Here is an 18,965-nt window from a genome sequence, read left to right on the forward strand (position 1 = left end):
CTTTGTACAAGTTGCAGCAGATATTTTCCTGGAAAGTGAGCAAATAAATTGTAGAATTCACTGTTTGCAATTTGATTTCAGAAGACTTTGCATAAAAAAGGTAAGATTGTTTTAAATCTGAAAGAGATGTTTTATCAATGGTGTTGGTGACTCCAGTTTGGAAAGGTGATCTTAAAGTCATGCCTCTTGATTAGTTTTGACTGTGAACTCAAAATGCATTTCCTGGGATGTTCCAAAGAGCTGTAAAAATACTTGCTCACTTTGCTTCAACATCTAAGATAATTTCTTTCACTAATTTACAAAAAAATCAAGTTACTGAATTGCTTGACTCTAGAAACAAAAATAGAGATTGTTGGAGAAACTCAGCAGGTCTGGCAGCATCTATTGAGAAAAATAACTCATAAAAACAATGTTACCTTTTGGAGTCCAGTGACCCTTTATCAGAATGGATCTGATGCAGGGTTACTAGACTTGAAACGTTAACTCTGTTTTTCTCTCAACAGTTGCTGTCAAACCTGCTGTGTTTCTCCAGCAATTTGTTTTTGTTTCAGATTTCCAGCATCTGGACTTAGAAACTGAATGATAATTATAACTTTCACATTCGAACCAAAACATTCTGTGATAGCAATCTGATTCATCCTACTCACAGAGCTAAGGGTGAGTCATCAAGCATTCTATTATGTTCAAGGCTATTCAGTTGTAATATACAGCTGCTGTGCTATTTATGTTGCCCTCTGTTAGAAACAATACGCTATGGTAGTCAAGAAAATAAAATCTTCTTGTTATGTGAAAAATATAGAGGGGCAGGTGATGAAATAAATCTTCACAAGTTGTGTGAAAGGAGTTCATGGGAAATTGAACACTGTTATTGACCTAATTGGAAAAGATAATCAGGGTTGGTTCAAAATTAAATGTTAATTTTGTGCCAAGACCCAAGACTAATGTCATTTTGTATCACTGTTGTACAAGGTAATTGTTCTGAAGGGGTCAATGTTTATGTTGCATTGATTTCACCCTTTCCACAAATATCAGACAAGGTTCCAGCTTTTAGAGGGAGTAGATGCATCTGTACCAACTCTTTAATGTCCTGGTAATTATGCCGAACCAAATGTAGTTGTATTATACTATCATACAATAAAACTTTCTGTTATCCCAGAACAGTATAAATTCTGTATGATGGTGTATCCTCTACCAATAATCACTAGATAGGCTCAAGGCAAAGATGGATAGCAGTGAGCTACCTCAAACAACACTCAGCCAGTGCCACATACTAGCTGAGATGGCAGTTCCCACAAGGTACCAACAGTGCATTCATGAGGGACATGGATAGGATGAGTAGCCAGGGTTTTTTTTCCTCAGGTGGGGAGTCCAAAGCTTGAGGGCATAGGTTTAAAGTGAGAAGAAAAAGATTGCAGAAGGATCTGAGGGGTAACTTCTTCACACAGAGGGTGGTGAATGTGTGGAAAAGGTGCAATGGAAGCAGGCACAATTACAACATTTAAAAGACATCTGGATGGGTACATGAATAAGGTTTAGAGGGATATGTACCAAATGCTGGCAAATGGGACTAGATTAATTTAGGATGTCTGGTTTACACAGGTGAGTTGAGAACATCTGTTTCAGTGCTGAATGATTCTATGACTATCTAGGGATTAAAAATTCTCAATCGCTGTACAGGTAGTTCTATAACTCGATGGTTGCATTCTTGTGTAACCCCGCATTATAGAAAAATTGCCCTTTAGAAACAATGCTTAAAATGTTGGCAATGTAATTGCATTACAACCAACACACGTTTTCAAAGTTCATGCTAAAAAGTGTCCCCAGTTTGTCAATCGCGTTACAGTAAATTCTCGTTAACAAAATACATGTTATAACAGAACAACCTGTAATTCAATATTATTTTTCTGAAGGAGTTATGATGTATGCTATAATCTGCACACAAAGTTCCCCACTACAGGCAAAGTATTTTCACTTCAGCCTCAAACTCATGTGTTTGAGGCTATTGCAAAGGACATCAGCTATATCTGAACTTACTATCTCTCCTGGAATTGTTGGGGATCGATCAAAATCAGCATCTGTCTCTTGGTGATGAAAAAAGCATGCCGGCCTTTGACAGGAGACTTTAAATTGCAATATTAGTCGCAAACAGAGCAGGAATGCAAACTGAGCTTTGCTATGGCAGAAGTTTTTTTTTATGCTGCATCTATTTGGACGGTGCCATCTTTAATGCACACTGCATGTGTTGTGGCCTCGGCCCTTCATACTTGACCAATGTAACTGTCAGACCCTCCAGCTCACCTCTGATCAGATGTGGATACTTTATGTCATAAAGCAACATTATAAACTACAGTTCTGATTGGTTACAGTAGCTCTGGAGAGGGACTTGACACAGTGGCAGCTAGAGCTTGAAATTGACAGGTATGAATGGGAGGAATATTTTATGATTTATTCTTTTATGTTAATTTTTGGACATAATGCAATAGCCCTGAGGCAGGTTTTTCATCCAGTTACTTGAGAAACTGGCAGCTTCCTCAACTCTTTCCAGTTCACCTATGCCAACTTCCAGTCCAGCTCATGCCACACCCCCAACAGAAAACAGGGAGTGAGGACAACTGTTTAATAAGGTCCCGTTCATGGAGCCAGGAATTTTGCTGCCTCCTTCCACCTACATGGAAATGAAAGTTGGAGTATGTGGCTCCTGTCACCACACTGGAACTGAAGGTCTTTGCTGATGATATGATCACTGTGCATCCAGAATAGGAAATCAGCACCCACTCTATATACAACGGCATGTGCAGCGCAGCTAATGCCATTGTTGTGTACTGGCTGACTATTGAATGCTGTCCACTCAGTTGCTCGCCGCATCCCTTCACTTGCTGTCCCTCACTGGTCTGCTTGCCGGTTCCCACACTTAACAGCTGGTGTTAATTACAAGTTAAGGACTGAAACTGAGTGAGAAATGTTTATTTCAATAACAGTGTAAACTGGGCAGAGGCTAACAGCACAGGATGGGCTAAATATATTCTGCAATTATAAAGATTATTAACATAATAGCAATGTAAATCTGCAGAAATGAAATGTATAAATTCTTGAGCGGTTTTAGGAATGAAGAAGACATTTTCAGTAATGCCATAGGCACTGCAACTGCATGTGCAGTTATGTTGGCAGCAAACACAGCCTTTTTTTAAATTACAGGATTTCTTAAAATACATGACACACTTGAGATCTGTCCAGTTCTGTAAACCTTAATGCTGGACTCTCCCTTCTCCATCCAGGTTCAATATGCACTGCATGTTTAGCACTATTAACATAATCAAGGCTGATCCAGGAAATTTCTACAGATCAGCTTTTGATGAAATAGAATGGGTGCTAATCTCAGCACACTGACCACAACCTCATTCTAAGCAGTCCTCAGGACAAGATAAAAATTGCAGTTGAGTTGGTTAAGTAATTTCTTCTAGTAAATATATTGAATTTTTATGTTTGAGTTAAAAGTACGTTTTTAGATGAAGTGTGACTCTTGCTGAACCACTCACAATTTAAATACAAGCTGACTTTTAAAATTAAAGTTCTAATGCACCCCACAAGTTTGATGTTAAAGAACATTATACTTTAAAGCAAATCTGAGACTAATGTATGTACATATAGAGACTTTTAACAGGTGGAATTGCGTGGGTTTGGTGGGGAATAATTACTGGTGAAATTGTCAGCACATTTGCATAGATTCCCTACAGTATGGATGCAGGCCATGCAGCCCATATCAATCCTCCGATAAGTATTGGACCTAATCCATGCACTTCCTATTGACAATTCACCTGACCTACATATTTGTGGATTGTGGGAGGAAAGTAGAGCACCCAGACACAGGGAGAACATGTAAACTTCACACAGTCACTTGAGACTGGGGTTGAACCAGTGTTGGTGTTGGATTGTCCCTGGTGCTGTGAGGTAGTAGTGCTAACCACTAGCCACATTGGGAAGCTAGCCTGTTGACTTGCTTATTTAAATTGACCATGTTGGGCTGTATACTTCACAACCCCTCAGAAGACAGGTTTCAAATGAGAATGTAATAATTGTTAAATTCACCTTACTTTCCTCTTTAATGTCTTGTCTATGGACTTCCTGAAACTTGCCAGTGAAGGCAAGAAGTATCGAATACATAGTATGATGGTATCTCTGCCTAAATGAAACCTAGAAAATACACCATACATATAATCCCAAACTCCACAGACACTCTGCCTGCACCACTAACACCATTCATGTTTGTTAAGCTTAAACTACAAACTGGTTGCTGGAGAATGCTAAGCCTGTCTTTGCCTCACTAAACCACAAGGTTATCTATTTATCTGCATGCTCTGTACTCATATTGTACATTGGTGGAATTTTGTCTGTTAGTTGAGGTGTTCTTCATGTTACATGCTATTGCTAAAAAGCACCCATATAGTTTGTTCTTAAAGGAGAGGGCTGTCCACAGCCATCAAGAGAGAACCTTCACCGATGATAGACTCATAATATGCTGTGCTGCCTCACTGGTCCTGAGGATCTAGCCCTCCAAATCATTGAAACAAAGGGCAAAATAAAGGTGCACAAGGGAGAACTTGGTGGCTTTGTGGCCCAAAAAGCTAAGTGTAATCTTTCACTTTTTTCCTGCAAATTGTTTATGCACATTCATTGAATTTTATTCAGGCACATCTGCCCAAGAGCAGCATGGCACTGTACTGGCCTTGTTACTGTGTGCGCAGCCACAAGCCACGCCCTTCCATTATTAACATGTTTTCTTTCTCTTCATGTAGCGGCTCCCAAAATGATGAAGCTATCACCAAGACTAACAGGAAACTGGTTTGTTAAATGAACACACATAATGCAGGCATCATCTTAGCAACACCCCAAAGAGACTGGACAGACAATCTTAAAAGGGAGATCACTCTCTTTGGGCAGCAGCCTCCTCATCTCTGGTGTCATGGGTGAGGCAAGCACTGAACTTTGGGTAGCCTGTGCTTCTACCTGATAGAAGTACCTTGCTCTCATGTGTCAAAAATATTCCTCTGACAAACAAGGCATTGGTGAGCTGAAGTCTGACAAATGTAGCAAATGCTACTATTGTGGTAATCTATAAACGACATAATTTTGTGTAAAGCTGACAGCAAACTATTTAGCCTATGTTGAAGAATATCATTCTTAATCAAAATGCAGTGTGTGGTGCCACATACCTGCCATTTTTCCCCTCTCTTTGAATTGCTGTTCCTTCCTTAAATCCAGTACACTCGTTGGTAGGTACTCAATGGTACTTATGATGCATATGATATTCAGGGACAGCCATGACTCTGGGTATCTGAGTGAAAGAAGTTCTCTGTTAAAAACAAGCAGAAAATTAAGCAAATCTATGGTTTTAAAACACAGGACTGTTAAGTATTTATCACTAAATGCACTGTCATGATCTGCATGGAAAATCCCAGAAGCACAAACTTGAAGCAGCTGAATAAGATACAAAGAACTGACCAGCAATAAACCATGGGGAGTATACCTTCGGACTTACTAGCATCAATTTAAATAATTTTCAATCCATAATGCATTCTTTTGCGGCCTTGCAGTTTGGCTTGAAACAAAGTTGTCAAACCTTTTCTGCGGTGGAATCAACTGTGCAGTGTTGTAATACTCAGAATTTTCTGCCTATTTCTACCATGCTGAGCTGCAACAATGTGAGGAGCAAATAAGCTGGGAACTGACCCCAGAAATGAGTATTTTATCAATGACTTACATTACTACTAACATCCTGGGGGTGGTGCTACTTAGCTATTGTAAATCTTTCTCAAGCAGCTGTTCCAGGACAAGCTGGGTTTCACTGCAGGCCTACAAGTATATTTTACCCATGGTGAATTGAGAACTTTTCTTCCCAGTAGGGAGCATCAAGCACCAAGAGCACACATCAAATATTCAGGCATATGACAGGAAAGTCATTACTGACACTCCTGGCATACATCTACCCTGCTGAGAGCGCTAAGTTAGAAAATTAGCCCTATAAAACAGCTCTGTAAATGCCAAAGCAGTGAAATCTTAAACAAGTAAAATTGTTACAGGATCTACAACATTTTTCTCCATAATCTTTGTTTTACATTGTTCTTGTAAAGTGTTTTTTCTTTCTCTCATAGACTTTCTCTTATGCATGGCAATTTTTTTTTAAAAAAATGATATTGTTGAGAAACAGACAAACTATCTTTCATTCCAGAAAACATTGTAAAAATAAAAAGATATGAAATTGGCAACCAAAGTAGAAATTATGATTACTGTCCTAAACCCATTCAAGATTATTAGGAAAGAGAACAGATGAGCTGCATTGAAATAAAAATTTTCATGTTCTCACAATATCTTAAAGTGCCTCCAACCAATGGACTCCTTTTTAATGCAGTTACTGTATTTTAGCCAAATGTAATAGCTAATATTTACAAGCAGCATGTTGTCTTAAACGGCAGCGACCAGTTATTCTGTTCCAGGGGTGTTGGTTGAAGGATAAATATTGACTGTGATATCTGTATGCCTTGGTCTTCAGAAAAGTGCCATTGGATATTTTACATTAACCTAAACAATCAGACAGAGCCTAATCTTACTGGATTTCATGAGAAAGACAAGAGCAGCAACTTACATTTATACAATACCGTTCACATAGAAAATGTCCCAAGCCATTTCACAAAATGAGTGATAATTAAATAAAACGCAAAGAATGCTGAGTCAAAGAAAGAGGTATTAGGAAAGTGACCTCAAACTCAAAAAGATTTGAGTTTTACAGTGCATCGGCAGTTGGGAGCTTTAAGAAGAAAATTCCAGAGTCTGGGGTATAGCTGATTAAAAGCACAGCCACCAAAGGTGATTGAATGAAGGGTTGAATGTTTTAAAGTTGAACGAAGTTTCATAGTTAGGGGAAGGCCATGAAGGATTTAAACATGAAGATGAAAATTTGAATTGACAAGTTTTTGAGGGATTACAGATCAGCAAGAGCAGACCCAATGATTAAGGTGATTTTTACTGCAAGATAAGGTAAGTGTAACAGAGATTTGTGTGGAGTGAAGTTTACATTGCATGAATGGTATGTCACAAGCCAAGCAAGCAGTGTAAATGTTGAGTTAGAAGGTGACAAAGGTAGATATGAGGGTTTTAGTAACAGCTAGACAGAGGGGAGCAATGTTATAGGTGATTGAAGTGAGCAGTTTTGTGATGGAGGAGACATGGGATTGGAAGTCAGCTCAACAATAAGCAAGACAGAATGTGAATAGTCTGGATGAACCTGAGATAGTGACGAGTGAGGAAGATGGAATCAGTAGATCGTTCTGCTGTAACGTGTGTTTCATTAACCTAAATTCATTATAAGAAAGTGAGGACTGCAGATGCTGGAGATCAGAGCTGAAAATGTGTTGCTGGAAAAGCTCAGCAGGTCAGGCAGCACCCAAGGAGGAGAATCGACGTTTCGGGCATCAGCCCTTCTTCGGTCATTCCTGAAGAAGGGCTGATGCCCGAAACGTTGATTCTCCTGTTCCTTGGATACTGCCTGACCTGCTGCGCTTTTCCAGCAACACATTTTCAGCTAAATTCATTGTGACATAGTTGACAAATTGGGGACACTGTTTCTAAAGTGTAAAGTTTTGAGGTGTGTATTGGTTATAACGTGATTCTGGCCCCATTAGTATAAATGGTGCTGCTAGTACACAATTTTCTCATAACATAGAATTGCAAGAGAACAGAACTACTGCGCTATTGCAGAACTGACTCCATGGAGTTTATCACAAGGTTGAAACTGATGGATCTGGTTTTTCAAGTATTTAATTGGAGCCAATGTTCAGACAACAAATATAAATGTAAAGGTTGGTGGGAGAAGCCTGAGAGACATGATGGAAAGGATGTTGTTAATCGCTTTCAGTGGAGCAGGAATTCTCAAACTAGAGTTTGCAAATCTCCCTGAGGTCACAGATATTGCATTTGATGTCCCAAGCTCCTCTTCTTCCAAGGCATCTGAAGAGAGGAGATGACCTAGTCCAGAGGTTCAGGCAGCACAGTTCTGAACCCACTGGATCAATTCCACCAACAGCCTCAAGTGCACTTGAACATCAGAAACCAGTTTTAACAGGGAGTTTGAAAGGACCTGGGGAAGGTTACACACTGATTTTGCATAAGACAAGTGTAATTCAGTCACTGACTGTGTGCATGAAAATGCTGAGAAGACACATAGTGGATGAACCAGGAAGGTGAAAGACAGTTTCAAGTATTGCTGTGGTTTCTGCTCCTGTCTGTCTGTTGAACAGGTACTTTTGAATGCATGAATGTGGGGTGGAGGATAGGGTTTGTGAAGAGGTGCTGCTGAATGAGTGATTGTAAAGGGAAGAATGATGGAGAGGGGCTTTGGGAAGAGTGTTGTGTGTGGTGAGAGGAAGACTTATCACAATTTGTATGAGGAGTGGCAGAGAGGAAGGTTACTGAATCTTCTGTCAACAGGGATTACGAAGAACCCTACTGAAATTCATGAGTTCATAAAATAATAAAATTTTTACAAAGTACTTTGAAAATGCTGATTTTCATATTTAATGTTGTAGGTCAAGCTATAATACATAAACATTAATTAGAACCTGAATGTTACTATACTGTTTTATTCTCGTTTTAATTTTGTTAGCATCTGAGATTCTATTAATTTTCAAGTCTTAAACTGGGGTCTCATTGGTGTTCTGTGATATAGCCTTTTGTTGCTGTTGCAAGACATAAACTTGGAAACATTTGAAGAGACAATTTTAGGAAAAACTGCATGATTTCAGATACAACAACAGTCAAGGCCTTTTTCAAAGAAACAGCATTTGAAATTTGCCAGAACAGAAGGATAATTTTGAGCAGATGGCAATGATGAAATTTTTGAAAGTGAGTGCCATAGTCTGAGGAGGCAATCATTTATGATGTTAGCTATCATTGGGGCTAGGAAGGGAATCTTAGTAACTTAGTCAAAGGAGCAGCAGTTAACTCTCCTGGACAATTTTGAGATGGAAAAAGGACAAGAGAAAGACAAGAAAAGGCTGGTGGTTCAAGGTGAGTGAATGAATAGAATTGGCATGTTAGCTAAAGTAAATGGAGATACACAGAGCTAGCTGCAGAGTAGGAAGTCAGCACTTTTAACGGTACAGCATTTCTTTAATTCAAAACTGAACTGTCAAGAATAAAAATGGGTAATGGTGGAATTAATTAGCAAGTCAGACAGTTTCTGAGGAACTCTTCAAAGATCACCAACCTGAAACATTAACCCTTTTGCTGCAAGCTGGTGCTGACTGACCTGCTGCAAATTTCCAGTGTTTTCCATTCATGTTTCAGAATTCCAGCATCTGTAGTATTTTATTACTGAATTGTCAGGCCTGGAGTGCTTCGATGGAGTTAAGTTGAATTATTCCAATGTTAGATTCCTTTATATCACAATTATAAAATAATCTCAGCAAATTCAACCACAGATGCATTTTACAAACTGGTACTGTAATGCCTATTATTTCTTGAAACTTTCACATTTGTTACTTTACAGGCATAATAGAAAGAAAATCCATTGACATGCTACAGAAAAATATGCTGATACTCCAAATAGCAGAATTGCAGAAGGAAAGTCCCCCACTTAGTCCTGCAAGTAGTGCAACGAGTATTCCAACAGTGAATATCCTGACAGCTGGTACAGAGCTGATCAGGTTTATGAAACCCATAAAAATCATTCCACCAATAATAGATGACGAGGTTGAAGTTGAGACAGAGATAGAAACTGGTAATTAAATGCTAGTTAACCATTTCAGATATTCTGACTATTCTCATTTAGTACCATACAATAATATCTGGCTCATCTTTCTTGTCCCCCAACAGATGCTGAACTTTTATTTCCCTTGAATTATTTCCAACTGCGTGAACTGGTTTTGAGTGAATTAGAAGGGGCAAAGTAAGGAACAATGGCATTTCAAAGGATGACAAAGGTCAATTCCAAAGGATATCATGTCTGATCCTGTTAGAAAAGTAAAACATAAATAAACTTTTTTCAAGCGAACAAAATTAAATTAGTTATTCGTACACTTGTTTTTCATTGTTAGTCTGCTATGCCTCTGAGTTATTCCTCAAAAAAATTCCTATGTTATGCACCTATTTTCTGATATGTAGCTTCTGGCCAGTGACTCTTCAAACTTGAAAACCAACTTACAGTATTCCAAGGCCTGAAGAAAAATCCTTACTTTGTATTCTGGCAAATCTTTCCAATATCTTTTGACTGTCTTTCAATGCTCATGAAATCTCTTAGTGCTTCAACATTGATCCTGCTGATCAACTCACAACTTGGAGCATCTTCTTCTGGCTTCTGAACTTTTAAAAAGATCACATAAAAAGGCAAATATATTGAAGTAAGTGTGAGGGTAAAATTAAAATTTCCATAAGAAAATGGGCACAGCCACCTAACATGAACTTGCCAATAGTGCTGGCATTCTCATATAAACCTATCTATCTCTTAATTATGTGTATTGTCTACTGAAGCCTGGTCAAAATTATTTTCACTGGTAAATGCCAATATTTACATAGCTATTAGCAACACTGCCACTAGGTAGCACTGCATTTTACTTACAAATCACTCAACATACTGTCAGGTAAAACATTTCTGCTACCTTTGTCTCAGGAATTGAAATTTCTTTAATTCAAACGTCAGGTGTTGAGCACACAATCCTATTTCACAATGATCATGAAAAATATACCCATCAAATTATCTTTTAATAACTTCATTAAAACTTAGCTTCAAAACTTCTGCCTCTCTGGACTGGTTATTTTCTAAGTCTCTATTTTATATCTATACAATTTTCTAGATGTCTTCAGCATAAAATCTACAATTTCTAAGCATCTTCAACTTACAAAATTTCCCATCTGCAACTTATGCATTAACAGGAGCTAGGACTCAAGAAAGAGGGCAGGAGGAGACTATATAACTGTCAAGCCTCTGCTATTCAAAGTAGTCATTGCAAAAATGAATTTAAACTCTATTTTCCTTCCCACTTCCTAACATCCCTTGATTCTCCATGAGATCGAAAATCTATATCAATCCAAGATGTATTTAATGATGGATCATCCACAGCCCTCTGGGATAGAGAATTCCAAAGAATAACAACCCTCAAGGATGTCATTTCTCCTGATCCAAACCCTAAATGATTGACCCCTTTTCCTGAGATTGCTGTCCAACCAATGGAAACAATCTCTAAGCACTTAATTTAAGATTACCTCTCATTCTTCTAATTCCCAGAGAATATAGGCCCGATTTACTTAGTGTTTCAGCGTAAGGCAGGCCCTTATCCCAGAAACCAGTCTGGGCACTGTACTGCCTCCAATGTCTCTACCATTCTTCATTCTCCATAACAAATGCCCCAGTCTCTGCTTCAAAAAGGCCAACAATTACTTAGAGTTACACTCTCCCCCTTTATATATTTATAAAAAGTTAAAGAGTAAAAGTGTGTGTAGACCTAACTGTGAGAATTTAACAGCGATTTGCTTCAATCAAGATTTGAAGAAACTGAATGATGAATCTCAGACATTTTATTTCAGGTGAGTAATAGCATTTATATAAATATATTTACGATTGCATTTTGGTGCAATCGCAATTCATTGCACACCAATTGTTTACCAACCAATTATTTCACAGTGCTTTGCCCTGGGCTAAGTAGAGTCAAAAAGGGTGGTGCTAGAAAAACACAGCAGATCAGGTACATCCAAGGAGCAGGGGAGTTGACGTTTCAGCCATAAGCCCTTCATCAGGAATGTGAAAGGGGAAGGAGGATGAGACATAATTAGTGGGGTTGGGATAGGGCTGAGAGCAAAGTAGGTGGGTGGATGCTGGGGGTGTAATTGTGATCAGTTGTCAACATTACATAAAGACAACTAATTAATTGAAATGAGGACAGAAATGTTATTGATAATTTTGAGAGGTGAAGAAAATTTTGGATTTTCAGTAAGAGAATGAACTCCAGAAATGTTGTTCAGTACATCAATGTTTCAGATGTGACTCAAAGACTTGCTAAAATCTTTGATGGTATCCTTTGATATTGTTATGGACTAGGCTAGACCACTCAAAACATTCTTGAGCAGGCAACCCAGACGATAACTTTGCAATTTGTTTCGGTAAATGTACAGTGAAAATTACCTGGAGTAAGTTATCCAGGTTGACTACCAGGTTCCATTTTTTTTGCTGCTTTTTTAAGGGGGGTTTACTTATTGGGACTGTTGTGTATTTGGAACAACATAATTAAGTCTAGTTTGTATAGACTGAGTTCTGAGGGGTTCTTTATTCTGTTCTCTGTGTAATTTTGTGAATAAATTTCTGTCTCTTTTAAAACCTGGGAGTCAACCAAGCTAACTTAGTAGCAATCCTGCCCTTTGCAAGAGATTTCAATGAGGTAATAGCACAGATGGAACAGATGCTTACAGGTTGAAGTTCGAAGGGCAGAAAGAGAGAGAGAGAGAGAGAGAGCCTATTCACACAGTCTACTGCTGAACTTCTAACCAGTTCTGGACTGAACTGCACAGCTAGAGAGCTGACCACTCCCCCTTAGAAATCACATCATTTCTAAAAAAATGACCACTTTGGCCTGAAGTCTCACCTGTTTGCATATAAACAAAAAAGGTCTCTCAATACTCTTTAATCTCTGTACCAAACCAGTCTAATTGGAAACGGGAGCTGGTTTATGACCCCTTTGAAAAGAAACTAAGGTCACATTATCCTTGAGAAAAGGAACAGCTTTTAGAAAAAAGGGACCAGCTTTGTGACAATATTTCTTACAAATCTCACTTCTGTCACATCTCTATGAGGTTATTGTACTCTCTATCCTTTAGTTCTATATCTTTTACTAATGTTTTTAATTTTTTCGAATGGTAGCTGGGTCAATTAACTGTAATGTTAAGTCAGTTTTTGGTTTTCCTAGATTTCTACCCCTAATGTCAATAACACTTCTTTAAGTGATTTATTGATTTAAAAGTACAGGATAAAGAGAAAAAAAATTCTACAATTTATAAATTTAGCAATCAAATTTTGTCAGTCAACAATAATTTATAGTAAAGATAAGAAAGTAATTGTGAAAAAGGTAATTGAAAAATGGATTCAGGACGGGACTTGGACTACCAACAAAGTTTCTCACGATAATGAGGGGATGTTTGCTAATGATGAATTTAGAGACGTGTGCAAATATGAATGTAATTGTTATGAATATGACAGCAAAAAACCTTTTTAGCAATGAAGTATGTGAAAGGAACTGTATAACAGTAAACAATATGTTCATAAAATGTTGGTAGATCAATCAAACTGTAAAATATCATCTTCACTAGCATAAGTTGTATATGCTAAGAAATCACTGCATATGTTTGAGGGATATACTAGTTTTTAGTAGGAATCCTGAAGTTCCATCAGTAATAACTCCCCTCATTGGAGGAGGCTAAATTAGTTCTACTTTTTCAGAGCTTTTGGAGCTACATGGAGGTACATGGAGGTAGAAAGGTGTTTATTCCAGCCAAAATCTCAAAAAATCTCAAGATTTAAGATATAGAGTAAGGCCCCAGTTTCAATCCAGGGCATGTGATTAATTATGAAAAATGGAGCTTCAAGAAAGGAGAGCTTGGGGAAGGTTATTGGAAAAGACAGAAAAATAATAATTCTGCAACATGGGAATCAGACAGTTTGGCTACGCTCTTCAAGGTCACTTAATATGTATTACAATTTTACAGATTCTGCAGAAGTTATAGAAAATAATAACGATCCAGTAACTTTCTTACCCAAATTTTGTACAACTATGAGGACCAAACTGCTGCAATTTACAGTTTGTCTATTGCTGGACATATCAGTTCTAAGGGCAATATGAGGTCATTGGTCCCAAAGGACTACAGCAATATAAGGGATCTGTTATAATCTTATCTGATGTTATTACTGGACAAGATAAATCACAGACAGTTATTTGGCTGGACAGATTATATTTTTGTTTTGGTTTTTTAATGACATGGTCTGTCATTAACATACAAACACACAGCGCTGCATATTTGGTTTTAACAATAAAACAGACAATTCACAGAAGAAATGGGAAAAAAGGAATAAACCAAACTATTTACATGTAATGAAGGTTTAAAAATGTCAAAAACACAGCAAGATACAATCCAATTAATCCCTAAAGCAGTCCTTTACAGTACTTGTAGCAAAGAGAATTCCTTTTTCTATCACCTATATAGGAGTTAATTTCATTATATCCTCTTCCTTTAATCTTCATACAATCTTAGACTTCATCAGCTTCAAATAACCCCTTCAGGTATTTAGCCAAATACTTTTGGTCTGAAGCTTCAGACTAACTCCTTACACTGAGGTAACCTATTTCTTAACATTATGAACTAGTTTCCTCGGGAGCAACTGTCTTGCACATCCAGCTTCAAACCTCTGCAAGCTACCAATCCAAAAAGATTTTCTTCAAGCATTAGGTGTTTCCCCTAAAAGAAATTTGAGAATCTTCTGTCTGAAGCTTAATGTGCAGTTGTTTATCGTAAAACTTACTCAATAAAAGCAAAGCATTACTCTCCAGGAATTGTCCCTCTCATAGTATATCTTAAAAGAAATCACCATGGCTATAGAAATATGTGCAATTTAATGTACAAGATGATGACAAGGGGTTTAAGACCATGGATTGGGACCATGAAGTACAAAGGTGGAAGACAAAACTCAAAGAGTCCAGCAGTAAAAGTTTTTCTTTGTCCTCCAAAAGAGGCACCAAATGCAGTGGAGACACTCTGGAAGTTAAAAAAAAAGTGTATGTTGCCTAAATGATGCCTGTAGAATTTGATATTTATCAGTACTCTGTCAGATTAAAATTAGGTTGGCTTTAGCTAAAAACAGACCCTGTCATGTTTTTACTGGCATCAGAAGGGCAGCTTTCAGGCACCTTTATGATGCATCGACATGATTTTTTTGTGGGATAGTGGCAGTGAATTTGAAAACATTGTCATTAATGGACTTGAGACAGAATTCTAAATTGAAAATCAGTTTTTTGGGGCTTTTAAATACTTTGGATTGAAAATCCTGCAGAATAAACCTAGTGTTACTTTACATCATTAATCTTACTTGGAAACTGTGAACCACATTGCTATTAGTCAAAGTAGGGTCTCACAAAAAGATATAGCAGCTTCCAAAACTGAACTGGAGGTATTGTGAAGTCAGATTGGACTGGACACCCAAACAAGGCCAGATGTAGTTTTGAAATATTAGAATTAAAAAGAATCCCAAGAAGGGTAATATTCAGGCAAATAAAACATTGAAGAAATTTAAAGTGGAGCATTGTGTTTTGAAATTTCCATAATTGGGAGACGCCAGGAATATGAAACTTATTTTGGAGTTTCATGTGGAGAAAAGATGTTGATAGTTCAGATTAAGTGAGCATTCTCACATTCTGATGACATAATCTGAACTATCAACATCTTTTTTGCACTGGCAATCTACACCACCACAGAAGCAGCCTGAATGGGCATGGTCAAGATCCCACCCACTGTTGAAGAAGTGCGAGCTATTATTTGTCCCTCTCTCAGTTACAGCCAAAAGCTGTAACTGAGAGAGCCAAAAGTTCTCTGCCTGCTGCAGGAATTGCATGTGAAACAATCTGTTTTCTGAATTTGCCTTTTTACAGAGGCTGTGCATGAGATGTTACTATATTGGAACAGTTAATTAGTAATAGTTACTGTGTCTACTATTCTGTTAAGTTGTCCATTAGAGTTGTTATTCCAATTCCTTCTTTCCTTTGTTGTATTTTAACTATAGTGGATGAATAAAGTGTGTTTTGCTTTAAATCCGGTAGATTGACCAATCGAATTGCATCTTGAATGCAAAACCTTTCATTTACTTTTAAAATAAGAAAAAATGTTTGGGTCTAGACAATCTTCTTAATATTTTGAGGGTGTTTGGTCTGGTCCATAACAGTGGGCAATGGCTGCATGCATCTCATATCCACAGAAATGGATATTAATACATGCCAGCTTCACTCCATTCTCATGGCACACCTCCAATCCACTTTAAGTCATAAAGTCACAGTCATAGAGATGTACAGCATGAAACAGACCCTTTGGTCCAACTCGTCCATGCCGACCAGATATCCCAACCTAATCTAGTCCCACCAGCCAGCACCTGGCCCATATGTCTCCAAACCCTTCCCATTCATATACCCATCCAGATGCCTTTTAAATGTTGTAATTGTACCAGCCTCCACCACTTCCTCTGGCAGCTTATTCCATACATGTACCACCCTTTGTGTGAAAACGTTGCTCCTTAGGTTGCCTTTATATCTTTCCCCTCTCACCCTAAACCTATGCCCTCTAGTTCTGGACTCCCCCAACCCAAGGGAAAAGACTTTGTCTATTTATCCTATCCATGCCCCTCATAATTTTGTAAACCTTTGTAAGGTCACCCTTCCGATGTTCCAGGGAAAACAGCCCTTGCCAATTCAATTTCTTCCTATAGCCCAAATACTCCAATTCTGGCAACATCCTTGGAAATCTTTTCTGACCCCTTTCAAGTTTCACAACATCCTTCCCGATAGGAGGGAGACCAGAATTGCATGCAATATTCCAAAATGGCCAAACCAATATCCTGTACAGCCACAACATGACCTCCCAACTCCTGTACACAATACTCTGACCAATAAAAGAAAGCATACCAAATGCCTTCTTCACTATTTTATGTTCGTGACTCTATGAGCTATGAACCAGCAGTCCAAGGTCTCTTTGTTCAGCAACACTCCCTAGGACCTTACCATTAAGTGTATAAATCCTGCTAAGATTTACTTTCCCAAAATGCAGCACCTCACATTTATCTGAATTAATCTCCATCTGCCACTGCTCAGCCCATTAGCCCATCTGATCAATCTGATCAGTCTTCGCTGTCCACTACACCTCCAATTTTGGTGTCATTTGCAAACCTACTAACTACAAAGGAACCTCAATTATCCGAATACTACATTATCCGAAAATCTCAATGTTCAGATAGAAACATTTACAGAACACTTCTGCACTTCAGTGCTGCACTTAAGAGCACACTAGCACTTTACATTGCAATGTTGCTACAAGGATGCTTCACACTTAGGAACAGGCATCCAGCTCAATGATTTAGCGGTATTTCCAACTGCTCTATTGCTCTCTCTGAGCATACACACTGTGCATCAATCTGGATACTTGCGGTATCCCTGCCTTGTCTTTAGCACTTTGCCCTCTCAACTGCACCTTAGAGGCTCATAAGATTTTGTCTTGCCTTGCCAGTTAACACTGGTACAAAGTCAGGCAGTTTGACATGGTTTCCAGCAGTAATCAGTCAAGGGGTGGAGCACTATCCTCTGTAAATCTCTCACCCACAGCATGCACTCAGACTCTATGTGGCAAACAGATTGCATTTAACCAAATGGGCCATGGTCAGAGTCTAATCGGAGTAATCCTCAGTCAAATCAAGGCGGCTGTTGTCAGAGGAATCAACACATTCAGAAAAGGACCTCATATTTTGATGCCTGTCACTCCATGGTGTAGGGCACACATGAATTGGCTGCTTGGGTTAGTCATGATCAGGATCACTCGTAGGGGGTGTGGAGCTGAATGATTAGCATCCCACACTGTCTTGTCTTTTCCTGCCCTATCGTGGGCCATTTGTTCCTCAATTGAGACAATGGGGGGGGAATTGAGTGAAGTGAAAGTAGCTTTTAGTGTTGGTGTGAGTGAGGGAAAGATGGTGAAGTGTCCTGAGTGACTGGCTGCGATGCCTAGAAACCATGTGAGGTTAGTAGTCTGGGAGATTGGGTGGGTGAGAGCGAGTAAGGGAAGGCTTTTGATTATGATAATGAAAGAGGAGACCATGAGCCTTGGTGTGAGGTAGCAGACACAGAATGGCGGCACTTGTTGAAACAGTGACCTTACTGTTGCATACTGAGCACTCCTCTGGACAGTTGGGACTGAATGACCCACGTGGCAACTTGGGACTAGGCTGGCACAGTCTGGTGTCATGGCCTCACCTGGTGCTGCGGAGTGAAGAAGCCCTGTCCACTAGGACCATGTCCACAAAGTGGCACATCAATTTCCCCTTATCTGCTGGGGCAAGTGTCATGAACCATGCATTTCTGAATGCTTGCACTTGATGGGATGCACAACAACCTTTTAAATATGGTGCTGATGCCAGGAATTTTGGGTCATCCCAGCAGTACCTATAGCGAGTGGGTGAATTAGGCTAGCATTGGATGAGGGGATTGCCATAGAAGCATGGTATGTCATTAATGAGGCAGGTTTGGGATGATAGTGTGAGAAAACTCATTAGGCTTTGCGAAGAAAAATCCTCTAATAAACTCTATGAAATTAATACTTAGTCAATTTCTGGTAGTATTCAGCCCGCAGTTCTGTATAAGAATGAGTACATTAATTGTCAATGTTTCACATTTAAGTTTAAAGGCTATTTCCAGAGGAATTCTGATAAAGTGCCACATCAAAGGTTATTTTGGAAAATAAAAACTCATTGTATAGGAATAACATATTGGGATGGAGAAAATATTGGCAGAAAACAATCATAATGCATAAATGGGTCTTTGGTTGGATGTGACATATGGAGGCTGGAGGGCTCTTTGCTAGGGTCTTGACTTTTACAACTTATATCAATGAACTAAATGAAGGGAGCAAAGGCATGGTAGCTAAATTCATCAAAGATGCCAAGATAGTTAGAAAGAATGTTGTGACGAAGACAAAAGGAAATTGCAAACAATATGTAGTTTGAGTGAGTGGGCAATAACCTGGCAGATGGGGTAAAACTTGGGCAAGTGTGAAGTTGTTCACTTTAGCAAGAAGAATTAAAAAGCAGAGTATTACTTAAATAGAGAACAACTGCAAAATTCCAAGCTGCAGAGATTTAGATGTTCTCATGCATGAGTCACAAAGCTTAGAATGCTGGGACA

This window comes from Chiloscyllium punctatum, chromosome 17, assembly GCF_047496795.1.
Source record: "Chiloscyllium punctatum isolate Juve2018m chromosome 17, sChiPun1.3, whole genome shotgun sequence".
NCBI lineage: Eukaryota > Metazoa > Chordata > Chondrichthyes > Orectolobiformes > Hemiscylliidae > Chiloscyllium > Chiloscyllium punctatum.